Below are 12947 nucleotides of genomic sequence, written 5' to 3'. Positions count from 1 at the left end.
CACAGGTTAACAACTCTCTGAGTGAAGAAGTTTCTCCTCATCTCAGTCCTTAATGGCCTACCCATTATCCTAAGACTGTGTCCCCTGGTTCTGGACTTCCCCATCATCAGGAACATTCTTCCCGCATCTAACCTGTCCAGTCCCGTCAGAATCTTAGAAGTTTCGATGAAATCCCCTCTCATCCTTCTAAACTCCAGTTTATAAAGGCTCAGTTGATCCAGTCTCTCCTTATATGTCAGTCCCACCATCCCGGGAATCAGTCTGGTGAACCTTCGCTGCACTCCCTCAATAGCAAGAACATCCTTCCTCAGATTAGGAGACCAAAACTGAACACAATATTCCAGGTGAGGCCTCACCAAGGCCCTGTACAACTGCAGTAAGACCTCACTGGTCTTATACTCAAATCCCCTAGCTATGAAGGCTAACATACCATTTGCCTTCTTCACCGCCAGCTGTACCTGCATGCCAACTTTAGATGACTTGTTGTACCTCCCCCTTTTCTAATCTGTCGCCATTCAGATAACATTCTGCCTTTGTGTTTTTGCCCCCAAAGTGGATAACCTCACATTTACCCATATTATACTGCATCTGCCATGCATTTGCCCACTCACCTAACCTGTTCAAGTCACCCTGCAGCCTTTTAGCATCCTCCTCACAGCTCACACTGCCACCCAATTTAGTGTCATCTGCAAACTTTCATAAGAACATAAGAATTAGGAACAGGAGTAGGCCATCTAGCCCCTCGAGCCTGCTCCGCCATTCAACAAGATCATGGCTGATCTGGTCGTAGACTCAGCTCCACTTACCCGCCCGCTCCCCGTAACGCTTAATTCCCTTATTGGTTAAAAATCTATCTATCTGTGATTTGAATACATTCAATGAGCTAGCCTCAACTTCTTCCTTGGGCAGAGAATTCCACAGATTCACAACCCTCTGGGAGAAGAAATTCCTTCTCAACTCGGTTTTAAATTGTCTCCCCCGTATTTTGAGGCTGTGCCCCCTAGTTCTAGTCTCCCCGACCAGTGGAAACAACCTCTCTGCCTCTATCTTGTCTATCCCTTTCATTATTTTAAATGTTTCTATAAGATCACCCCTCATCTTTCTGAACTCCAACGAGTAAAGACCCAGTCTGCTCAATCTATCATCATAAGGCAACCCTCTCATCTCCGGAATCAGCCGAGTGAATCGTCTCTGTACCCCCTCCAAAGCTAGTATATCCTTCCTTAAGTAAGGTGACCAAAATTGCACGCAGTACTCCAGGTGCGGCCTCACTAATACCCTATACAGTTGCAGCAGGACCTCCCTGCTTTTGTACTCCATCCCTCTCGCAATGAAGGCCAACATTCCATTCGCCTTCCTGATTACCTGCGGCACCTGCAAACTAACTTTTTGGGATTCATGCACAAGGACCCCCAGGTCCCTCTGCACCGCAGCATGTTGTAATTTCTCCCCATTCAAATAATATTCCCTTTTACTGTTTTATTTTCCAAGGTGGATGACCTCACATTTTCCAAAATTGTATTCCATCTGCCAAACCTTAGCCCATTCGCTTAACCTATCTAAATCTCTTTGCAGTCTCTCTGTGTCCTCTACACAATCCGCTTTCCCACGAATCTTTGTGTCATCTGCAAATTTTGTTACACTACACTCTATCCCCTCTTCCAGGTCATCTATGTATATTGTAAACAGTTGTGGTCCCAGCACCGATCCCTGTGGCACACCACTAACCACCGATTTCCAACCCGAAAAGGACCCATTTATCCCAACTCTCTGCTTTCTGTTAGCTAGCCAATTCTCGATCCATGCTAATACATTTCCTCTGACTCCGCGTACCTTTATCTTCTGCAGTAAACTTTTGTGTGGCACCTTATCGAATGCCTTTTGGAAATCTAAATACACCACATCCATCGGTACACCTCTATCCACCATGCTCGTTATATCCTCAAAGAATTCCAGTAAATTAGTTAAACATGATTTCCCCTTCATGATTCCATGTTGCGTCTGCTTGATTGCACTATTCCTATCTAGATGTCCCGCTATTTCTTCCTTAATGATAGCTTCAAGCATTTTCCCCACTACAGATGTTAAGCTATCCGGCCTATATTTACCTGCCTTTTGTCTGCCCACTTTTTTTAAACAGAGGCGTTACATTAGCTGCTTTCCAATCCGCTGGTACCTCCCCAGAGTCCAGAGAATTTTGGTAGATTATAACGAATGCATCTGCTATAACTTCCGCCATCTCTTTTAATACCCTGGGATGCATTTCATCCAGACCAGGGGACTTGTCTACCTTGAGTCCCATTAGCCTATCCAGCACTACCCCCCTAGTGATAATGATTATCTCAAGGTCCTCCCTTCCCACATTCCTGTGACCAGCAATTTTTGGCATGGTTTTTGTGTCTTCCACTGTGAAGACCGAAGCAAAATAATTGTTTAAGGTCTCAGCCATTTCCACATTTCCCATTATTAAATCCCCCTTCTCATCTTCTAAGGGACCAACATTCACTTTAGTCACTCTTTTCCGTTTTATATATCTGTAAAAGCTTTTACTATCTGTTTTTATGTTTTGCGCAAGTTTACTTTCGCAATTATCTTTCCTTTCTTTATTGCTTTCTTAGTCATTCTTTGCTGTCGTTTAAAATTTTCCCAATCTTCTAGTTTCCCACTAACCTTGGCCACCTTATACGCATTGGTTTTTAATTTGATACTCTCCCTTATTTCCTTGGTTATTCACGGCTGGTTATCCCTTCTCTTACCGCCCTTCTTTTTCACTGGAATATATTTTTGTTGAGCACTATGAAAGAGCTCCTTAAAAGTCCTCCACTGTTCCTCAATTGTGCCACCGTTTAGTCTGTGTTTCCAGTCTATTTTAGCCAACTCTGCCCTCATCCCACTGTAGTCCCCTTTGTTTAAGCATAGTACGCTCGTTTGAGACATTACTTCCTCACCCTCAATCTGTATTACAAATTCAACCATACTGTGATCACTCATTCCGAGAGGATCTTTTACTAGGAGATCGTTTATTATTCCTGTCTCATTACACAGGACCAGATCTAAGATAGCTTGCTCCCTTGTAGGGAGAAACAATCCCGTATGCATTCTATGAATTCCTCCTCAAGGCTACCCCGTGCGATTTGATTTGACCAATTGATATGTAGGTTAAAATCCCCCATGATTACTGCCGTTCCTTTTTCACATGCCTCCATTATTCCCTTGATTATTGCCCGCCCCACCAAGAAGATCTCCCGATATTACACTCAATTCCTTCATCTAAATCATTAATGTATATTGTAAAGAGCTGGGGTCCCAGCACTGAGCCCTGCGGCACTCCACTAGTCACTGCCTGCCATTCTGAAAAGGACCCGTTTATTCCGACTCTCTGCTTCCTATCTGCCAACCAGTTCTCTATCCACGTCAGTACATTACCCCCAATACCATGTGCTTTAATTTTGCACACCAATCTCTTGTGTGGGACCTTGTCAAAAGCCTTTTGAAAGTCCAAATGCACCACATCCACTGGTTCTCCCTTGTCCACTCTACTAGTTACATCCTCAAAAAATTCCAGAAGATTTGTTAAGCATGATTTCTTGTTCATAAATCCATGCTGACTTGGACCGATCCTGTCACTGCTTTCCAAATGCGCTGCTATTTCATCTTTAATAATTGATTCCAACATTTTCCCCACTACTGATGTCAGGCTAACCGGTCTATAATTATCCATTTTCTCTCTCCCTCCTTTTTTAAACAGTGGTGTTACATTAGCTACCCTCCAGTCCATAGGAACTGATCCAGAGTCGATAGACGATTGGAAAATGATCACCAATGCATCCACTATTTCTATGGCCACTTCCTTAAGTACTCTGGGATGCAGCCTATCAGGCCCTGCGGATTTATCGGCCTTCAATCCCATCAATTTCCCTAACACAATTTCCCGCTTTATAAGGATATCCTTCAGTTCCTTCTTCTCACTTGACCCTCGGTCCCCTAGTATTTCCGGAAGGTTATTTGTGTCTTCCTTAGTGAAAACAGAACCAAAGTATTTGTTTAACTGGTCCGCCATTTCTTTTTTCCCCATTATAAATTCACCTGAATCTGACTGCAAGGGGCCTATGTTTGTTTTCACTAATCTTTTTCTCTTCACATATCTATAGAAGCTTTTGCAGTCAGTTTTTATGTTCCCAGCAAGCTTCCTCTCATACTCTATTTTCCCCCTCCTAATTAAACCCTTTGTCCTCCTCTGCTGTATTACAAAATTCTCCCAGTCCTCAGGTTTGGGGCTTTTTCTGGCCAATTTATATGCCTCTTCCTTAGATTTAACACTAGCCTTAATATCCCTTGTTAGCCACGGTTGAGCCACCTTCCCCGTTTTATTTTTACTCCAGACAGGGATGTACAATTGTTGAAGTTCATGCATGTGATCTTTAAATGTTTGCCATTGCCTATCCACCGTCAACCCTTTAAGTATTACTCGCCAGTCTATTCTAGCCAATTCACGTCTCATACCATCGAAGTTACCTTTCCCCAAGTTCAGGACCCTAGTCTCTGAATTAACTGTATCACTCTCCATCTTAATAAAGAATTCTACCATATTATGGTCATTCTTCCCCAAGGAGCCTCGCACAACAATATTGTTAATTAGTCCTTTCTCATTACACATCACTCAGTCTAGGATGGCCAGCACTCTAGTTGGTTCCTCGACATATTGGTCTAGAAAACCATCCCTAATACACTCCAGGAAATCCTCCTCCACCATATTGCTACCAGTTTGGTTAGCCCAGTCAATATGTAGATTAAAGCCACCCATGATAACTGCTGTACCTTTATTGCATGCATCCCTAATTTCTTGTTTGATGCTGCCCCCATCCTCATTATTACTGTTTAGTGGTCTGTACACAACTCCCACTAGCGTTTTCTGCCCTTTGGTATTCCGTAGCTCTACTTATATAGATTCCACATCATCCGAGCTAATGTCCTTCCTTACTATTGCATTAATTTCCTCTTTAACCAACAACGCCACCCCACCTCCTTTTCCTTTCTGTCTATCTTCCTAAATGTTGAATACCCTGGATGTTGAGTTCCCAGCCTTGGTCACCCTGGAGCGATGTCTCCGTGATGGCAATTACATCATATCCATTAACTCAAGGGACTATAGGGAGGGAGGAACTTAATACAATCACTATCACTAAAGTAGTAGTAGTAGGTAAAATAAAGGGACTAAAGGTGGACAAGTCCCCTGGACCTGATGGCTTCCATCTTATGGTCTTAAAAGAAGTGGCTGCAGAGATAGTGGATACAATGATTGTAATCTACTAAAATTTCCTGGATTCTGGGGAGGTCCCAGCGTATTTGAAAACCGCAAATGCAATGCCCCTATTTAAAAAAGGAGGCAGACAGAAACCAGGAAACTATAGACTGGTTAGCCTAACATCTATCATTGGGAAAATGCTGGAGTCCATTATTAAGGAAGCTGTAGCAGGACACTTGGAAACGCGTAATTCAACCAAACAGAGTCAGCATGGTTTTATGAAAGGGAAATCATGTTTGACAAATTTGCTAGAGTTCTTTGAGGATATAACGAGCAGGGTGGATAAGGGGGAAACCAATGGGATGTGGTGTATTTGGATTTCCAGAAGGCATTCGATAAGGTGCCACATGAAAGGCATGGATTGAGGATTAGCTAACTAACAGAAAACAAAGCGTCGGGATAAAAGGATAATTTTCTGGTTGGCAAACAGTAACTAGTGGGGTGCCGCAGGGATCGGTGCTGGGGCCTCAACTATTTACAATCTATATTAATGACTTGGATTAATGGACCGAGTGTAATGTAGCCAGGTTTGCTGATGATACAAAGATGGGTGGGAAAACAAATTGTGAGGAGGACACAAAAATCTGCAAAGGGATATAGACAGGCTAAATGAGTGGGCAAAAATTTGACAGATGGAGTATAATGTAGGAAAATGTGGGGTTATCCACTTTGGCAGAAAAAATAGAAAAGCAAATGATAATTTAAGTGGAGAAAAATTGCAAAGTGCTACAATACAGAGGGACCTGGGGGTCCTTGTGCATGAAACACAGAAAGTTAGTCTGCAGGTACAGCAATTGATCAGGAAGGCAAATGGAATGTTGGCCTTTATTGCAAGGGGGATGGAGTATAAAAGCAGAGAAGTCCTGCTACAACTGGACAGGGTATTGGTGAGGTCACACTTAGACTACTGCGTACAGTTTTGGTCTCCATATTTAAGGAAGGATATACTTGCATTGAAAGGTTCACTAGATTAATTATGGAAATTAGGGGGTTGACTTATGAAGATAGGTTGAGTAGATTGGGCCTATACTCATTGGAGTTCAGAAGAATGAAAGGTGATCTTATCGAAACATATAAGATAATGAGGGGGCTTGACAAGTTGGATGCGGAGAGGATATTTCCACTCGTAGGGGAAACTAAAACTAGGGGGCATAGTCTCAGAATAAGGGGCCACCCATTTAAAACTGAGATGAGGAGGAATTTCTTATCTCAGAGGGTTGTAAATCTGTGGAATTCTCTGCCCCGGAGAGTTGTGGAGGCTGGGTCATTGAATATATTTAAGGTGGAGATAGACAGATTTTTGAGCATTAAGGGAATAAAGGGTTATGGGGAGCGGGCAGGGAAGTGGAACCGAGTCCCTGATCATGATCTTATTAAATGGTGGTGCAGGTTCGAGGGGTCAAATGGCGTACTCCTGCTCCTATTTGTTATGTTCTTATGACATCAGGAATTACTCCCATGCTCTTCTAGATAATACCTTGGGATCTTTTATCTGAGGGGGCAGACAGGGATTCGGTTTGATGTCTCATCCGAAAGATGTCACTCCAAAAGTGCAACACACAAGTCAGCCTGGATTTTGTGCTCAAGTCTCTGGAGTGGGACTTTGAACCCACAAGCTTGTGACTCAAGAGGCATATATGCTACCCACTAAGCCATGACTAGCACCAATACAACAGGTACATACTGATGCATATAATTTAATGAGCTGGCATATTGACACAAGAGCGGGAAAGTGTCAAGAAGGCCATTTGGGTCCGAAAGGTTTGGACATAATCTCATCGATATTCAGACTCCGAACCAAAGCGTGGAGCATAACTTTATTAAACAGGGAAGCATGGGTGTTCTAATGTCACTCCCTCAAGCAAATTTAGGGCTGAAATCTCATCTACTACAAGTATTTATATAGCGCATTTAAATGTAGAAGAACATCCTAAGGCGCTTCACAGGAGTGTTATAAGACAAAACGAATAAATTTGACACCGAGCCACATAAGGAGAAATTAGGGCCGATCAAAGAGGTAGGTTTTAAGGAGCATCTTAAAGGAGGAAAAGGAGGTAGAGAGGCGGAGAGGTTTAGGGAGGGAGTTCCAGAGCTTGGGGCCCAGGCACCTGAAGGCACGGCCACCAATGGTTGAGCGATTATAATCAGGGATGCTCGAGGGCAGAATTTGAGGAGCGCAGACATCTCGGGGGGGGGGGGGGGGGGGGGGTTTGTGGGGCTGGAGGAGATTACAGAGATAGGCAAGGGTGAGGCCACAGAGGGATTTGTAAACAAAGATGTGAATTTTGAAATCAAGGCATTCCTTAACCAGAAGCCAATGTAAGTTGGTGAGCACAGGGGTGATGGGAAGCGAGTTAGGGCATGGGCTGCAGAGTTTTGGATGACCTCAAGTTTACTTAAGAGTAGAATGTGGGAGGCCAGCCAGGAGTGAGTTGGAGTAGTCAAGTCTAGAGGTAACAAAAGTATGGATGAGGGTTTCAGCAGATGAGTTGAGGCAGGGGCAGAGACGGGCAATGTTACGGAAGTGAAAGTAGGCGGTTTTAGTTATGCCGTGGATATGTGGCCGGATCTCATTTCAGGGTCAAATAGGACACCTAGGTTGCGAATAGTCTGGTTCAACCTCACAGATGCAAGGGAGAGGGATGGAGTTAGTGGCCAGGGAACGCAGGGGATGGGGCGGGGACCAAAGACAATGGCTTCTGTCTTCCCAATATTTAATTCGAGAACATTTCTGCTCATCCAGTACTGGATGTCGGACAAGCAATCTGACAATTTAGAGACTCTGGAGGGGTCGAGAGAAGTGGTGGTGAGATAAAGCTGGGTGCCATTAGCGCACATGCGGAAACTCACGCTGTGTGTTCGGATGATATCGCCAGTATATAGATGAGAAATAGAAGGGGGCCATGGATAGATCCTTGGGGAACACCAGAGGTAACGATGCCGGGGCGGGAAGAGAAGCCATTGCAGGTGATTCTCTGGCTACGATTAGATAGATAAGAATGGAACCAGGTACAAGTACAGATGTGCACCAAGTTCCCCCTGACAAGTGAGCAGAATACCTCCTGATGAAGTTCCTTTGATTTTAGGAGCAGCTAAGAGCTCCAGTAGCCAGTCCTATTCTGAGTAGTTCCCCACTAAAGATGCCACCGTGGGGATAACTTGCCAGCTCTTTTACATCCACTTGAGAAAGCAGATGGGGACATGGTTTAACATCCCATCCAAGAGGGAACCTCTGACAATGCAGCACTCCCTCAGCACTGCACTGGAGTGTCAGTCTAGATTTTGTGCTCAAGTCCCTGGAGTTTTCTTACTTTAAAACTTTACTTCAAAACTGCAAGTCAGTGGCAGTTAACAGTCAATCATCTGTAAGTGGGTCCTTGACTACATGTTAATTATTGCAGCTGGCAGTTGACTGACCAGTTGTAACCAGGTATACAAGGGATATCTGCTAACGGACAGAGCTGGGAGAATGTTAAACAGCATGGCGGCAGGGATTTTGAGAGAATGGGAATTCGGTGCCAAGGGGAAAGGAGCTGCTAAGTACTTTAAACCAATAGGCAACAGTAAATATATAAATTAGAGCAATTAATTCGATCGGAGGGGAAAAAATAGGTAGGAATAGAAGGAATAGACAGGCTGGGCAGGCATCCTATGGGAGTGTGGTACTCAAACCATTTTTCAGTGCTGAATACAGGCAAGGGCGATGACACCGTGGGAGTGTACCATCTAGAGTACGTCCACCACGGGGCAAAGGACTACACAGGGAGGCACAGCAAAGTATAGAAATGCAGCGGTCATAGGGGATTCGATAGTCAGGGGGATAGACAAGCATTTCTACAACCACTGACATGAGTTCTGCCTCCTGGTGACAGGATAAAGGACATCACTAATAGGGTGCAGACCACTTTGGAGGGGGTGGGGAGCTAAGCAGGACCTCAAAGGCAGTAATCTCTGAATTACTTCCAGTATATGTGTTTGTGAGTAAAGGAATAGAAGACGACAGATTAACGTTGGCTGGAGAAATGGTACTGGAGGGAGGGCTTCAGATTCCTGAGGCATTGGGACCTGATCAAGGTGGACCCAATGCCTGCACGGGGAGGCTAACTAGTGCTACCCAAACCAGTTCCACCCACCCCTTTCCTCAATGACTATCTGTCCCACCTGTGACAAGAGTCTGTGGCTCTCGTATTGGACTGTTCAGCCACCAAAGAGCTCACTTCAGGAGTGGAAGTCTTCCTCGATTTCGAGGGACTGCCTATGATGATGAGATGGGAGGGTTTAAACTAATTTAGCAGGGGGATGGGCACCAGGATGAAACATTAGACAGGAGAAACACGGTGCAGAGGACTAGGAGAGACAAACAGCATTAGAGTAAAGAATAGTTCAGAAATAGGAGGGATCAGACAGGGGGCAAATAAAGCACTGTTGAAGATGGGTTTGGAGTGCTTGTGCGTAAATGCATCGAGTGTGGTAAATAAGGTGGGTGAGCTTACATGGGATTATGATACAGTGACAATAAGAGAGCCATTGCTCAAAGGAGAGGATTGGGAACTTAATATTCCCAGCTACAAGATATTCAGGAAAGGTAGGGAAGGAAATAAAGGAGGCATGGCAGAAGAAACTATTATAGCACTGCAGGTGGTCAAAGACAGAATCTATTTGGTTAGAATAAAGAAAGAGCCATTACACTACTGGATGTATGCTATAGTCCACCAAATTCTGAGGAGATAAAACTCACTGCAAATTAAAGATGTAGGAACTATAGTAGTGATAATGGGGGACTTCAATTACTTGTATTCTAAAATAGAAAAAGCAGTGCAAAGGAGAAAGAACACAAGAATTAGACGACCATACGCCTCTCGAGCCTGCTCCCCCTTTCAGTATCATGGTTGATCTTCAACCGACTCCACTTTCCCACCCTATCCCCATATCCCTTGATTCCCCTAGAGTCCAAAAATCTATCACAACATTGAATATACTCAATAACTAAGCATCCACAGCCCTTTGGGGCAGAGAATTCCAAAGATTCACAACTCTTGAGTGAAGAATTTCATCCTTGTCTCAGTCTTAAAAGGCAGACCCATTATTCTGAGACTGTGCCCTTTAGTGATAGACTCTCCAGCCAATGGAAACAATCTCAATATCTATCCTGTCAATCCCCTCAGAATCTTATGTTTCAATTAGATCTCCTCTAAATTCCAAATAGTATAGGCCTAATCTACTGAATCTCTCCTCATAGGTATTTTACAAGAGAAAAGATACGCAGAGATCTTTAAAATTATGAAAGATTTTGATGAGTAGATAATGTTTTCACTTGTGGGGAAGAGCATAACTAGAGGCCATCAATACAAGATAGTCACCAAGAAATCAAATAGGGAATTCAGAAGGAACTTCTTTACCCAAAGAATGGTGGGAATGTGGAACACGCTACCGCAGGGAGTGGTTGAAGCGAATAGTATAGATGCATTTAAGGGGAAGCTAGACAAGCATAGGGAGAAGGGAATAGGGATTTATGCTGATAGATTTAGATGAGGAAAGAGGCTCGAGTGGAGCATAAACGCTGGCATGGAGTGGTTGGGCCGGATACCCTATGTAATCAGAGGGCAACCCTCGCATCGCAGGGATTAGTCTAGTGAAACTTCCTTGAACTACCTCCAAGGCAAGTTTATCCTTCCTCAGCTAAGGAGACCAAAACTGTACGCAGTACTCCAGGTGTGGTTTCACCAAAGCCCTGTACAGTTGTAGCAAGGCGTCCTAACTCATACTCCAACCCCCTTGCAATAAAGGCCAACATGCCATTTGACTTCCTAACTGCTTGCTGTGTTTCCTGTACAAGAACACCCAAATTTCTCTGGACACCAACATTTAATAGTTTCTCACCATTTAAAAGTGTTTTTTTATTCTTCCTACCAAAGTGAGTAACTTCACATTATATTCCATCCGACACCTTATTGTCCACTCACTTGAAGTCTGCAACCCTTTGCAGGCTGTGTATTTCTCACAGCTTACTTTCCCATCTAACTTTGTATCATCAGCAAACTTGGATACATTACACACAGTCCCTTCATCCAAGTCATTAATATAGATTGTAAATAACTGAGGTTGAAGCACTGATACTTGTGGCACCCCACTAGTTACAGCCTGCCAACTAGAAAACAACCCATTTATCCCTACTCCGTTTTCTGTCCGTTAACCAATCCTCTATCCTTGCCAATAAATTACCTCCAATCCCAGTGTAACCCAAGGTTTTATGCCTTTTGGAAATCCTAATATACGGCATCCACTGGTTCCTGTTTATCTGCCCTGCTAGTTACATTCTGAAATATCACTAATAAATTTGTCAAACACTATTTCCTTTTATCAAACCATGCTGACTCTACCTAATCATGCTTTTCTAAGTGCCCTGTCACCACTTCCTTAATAATGGATTCCAGCATGTTCCAAGGCTAACCCTCCTTTCTTGAAAGGCAGATTCCAATCCATTGGGCCCTTTCCAGAATCTAAGTAATTTTGGAAGATCACAACCAATGCATCCACTATCTCTGCAGCCACCTCTTTTAGATGTAGGCCATTAGATCCAGGGAATTTGTCAGCTTTCAGTCCCGTTACTTTTCCCAAGTACTTTTTCTCTACTGATATTACTTTAAGTTCCTCACTCACAAAAAGGGGGAGGAATTTCTGAAACTTGTATATAGTATTACAGGTTGAACCTCTCTTATCCGGGACTCCTTTATGTGGCACCACCCCCGGCAGGGGGCGGGAGCTGTTGCAGCGTCAAATGTGGGATGGCCAGTGTCTGGAGAATCAGTAGCGGCCTCCTCCCTCCCTCCCCGAGACAGAGACACAGCCAGGCAATCTCTCAAGACAACTCCAGCCATCGAGCTGCACAGCGCCTGCAATTTTGCAGCATTCCGGCGTCGACAAACCCGACCTGGGTTGAAACAGCCAGGACTGTTGAGGTCGAGCCCAGCGGCGGTGTCGGGACCCAGAGGTGGGTGAGCGGTAGGAGGGAGGCCGGACGCCGAGGAGCTTGGATGGCAGGAGGCCAGCGGCAGGTCGGCCCAAGGACACAGCGTTGGTGTGCAAGGTCAGCAATACCCGGTAAGTCTGGGGGGAGGGCATCAATGTGACGACCTGTCGTCCGGCACAATCCATTATCCAGCACAGGCCAGGTCCCCAGAGTGCCGGAAAAGGGAGGTTCAACCTGTATACTTACAGCACAAACAGGTCAGTCAGTCCATGCTCCACACAAGCCTGCTTCCACTTATTCTTTTCTCAGTCTATTTAGCTTCCCCTTAAATGCATCGATACTAGTCACCTCAACTACTCCTTGTGGTAGCAAGTTCCACATTCTAACCACTCTCTGGCTAAAGAGAACTTTCTTGATCAGTGTGATCCATTCCAGTCCAATGATAAAGGAAGCAATGCTGGATATAGTTCTGGGGAATGAGGTAGGTAAGTGGTGCACATTTCAGTGGGGATTGCAAAACACTATGATCATAGTATCAGGTTTAGAACAGTTCTTGAAAAGCACAAGAACCAATCAAGGATAAAAATATTTATCTGGAGGGATAACTTCCATTGTTTTTCTAGTGAGGTTGGAAAGGGTTTGAGGTGGATTGGAATCAAAAATTAGGCGGCA

Source organism: Pristiophorus japonicus, chromosome 19 (assembly GCF_044704955.1).
Source record: "Pristiophorus japonicus isolate sPriJap1 chromosome 19, sPriJap1.hap1, whole genome shotgun sequence".
Lineage (NCBI taxonomy): Eukaryota > Metazoa > Chordata > Chondrichthyes > Pristiophoridae > Pristiophorus > Pristiophorus japonicus.
Note: the sequence above shows the minus strand (reverse complement) of the source record.